The sequence below is a fragment of the Panthera leo genome, chromosome C1 (genome assembly GCF_018350215.1).
Source record: "Panthera leo isolate Ple1 chromosome C1, P.leo_Ple1_pat1.1, whole genome shotgun sequence".
Classification (NCBI taxonomy): Eukaryota; Metazoa; Chordata; class Mammalia; order Carnivora; family Felidae; genus Panthera; species Panthera leo.
The window spans coordinates 78,438,954-78,439,887 of record NC_056686.1 but is presented as its reverse complement, the minus strand read 5'-3'; the positions used below and the strand labels follow the sequence as shown (position 1 = coordinate 78,439,887).

The 934-nt window shown below is 36.5% G+C and overlaps 1 non-coding gene across 1 annotated transcript; it reads right to left on the bottom strand.

The window, feature by feature from the left end:
- Positions 1 to 569: 569 nt before the first annotated feature.
- On the bottom strand, positions 570 to 635 carry LOC122229037. Its single transcript, XR_006206899.1, has one exon. It is a non-coding gene; the product is annotated as a small nucleolar RNA SNORD58 (small nucleolar RNA).
- Between the last annotated feature and the right edge of the window lie 299 nt (positions 636 to 934).

Here is a 934-nt window from a genome sequence, read left to right as displayed (position 1 = left end):
AAAAAAAAACTTGGGAAAAGATAAGGAATATACTCCATAAGAAGTCTGAACCCTCATTAACATTTTCTGAATTGGTTGGTTCTGACTGGATTTTACTGGGGGTAATCAGTGAGGAAACATCTGGTCTCCTAAGATCTCTGCTGTCGTCTGAGAGAATTGGATGTTTCCTGGATTTGGATGGTTATTCCTGTGCTCAAGAGAACTGGGAAATATTTTGGACTGTTCTTCAGAAGGAAGACAACACCACAATCACCCTAATAAACAGTGCTCTGTAGTGTGATACCAGGCCACCTCTTGCTGCATTAAGTATGCAATTTTCCCCTTCTGTAGAGAGCATGACATATCTTTATACATAAAATAGGGAAACCAGATTGTGGAATGCATTTAAATGTTATAACTTTGACAATTATTCTATAGGAGATTCCATAGGACACCCCGAGACCATTGCAGAGGCTGAAAAACTCTCAGTTTCAGGATAAGTTGATATCCTGCTGAAGACCATAATCCACCGTTATAAAGCAAACTCTTCAATAACTTCAATAACTAACAAGTTTTTTTTTTCCCCAGCAGTTGCTCAGAGAATAGTTGTTTTCATGATTAATCTGAAGGTGTCCTGAGAAATGCCATCACTGCAGCCATGTGACAAGTTTTATATGATAATTTCTGATATGCTTGCTATGGTCATTGTGAATTCTTGATGTAAGTCTTTTACTGCCATGTTTTCACTGGGGGAATTTCAATTTTCAGAATTAGAGTGTTATGCCTCAAGTCAGACAAAATCTTAGCACCAAATTATTATAGGCTGTTCCTTTTCTTGAGGAACGATTGCAAAAAAACTATAACATTTCTTCAGGGAATGCACCAATAAGAATAAGAAATAGAATAAGACTGTCATTCAACTGTGATTCAGTTTCAGATTTTGAATGTTATTTTT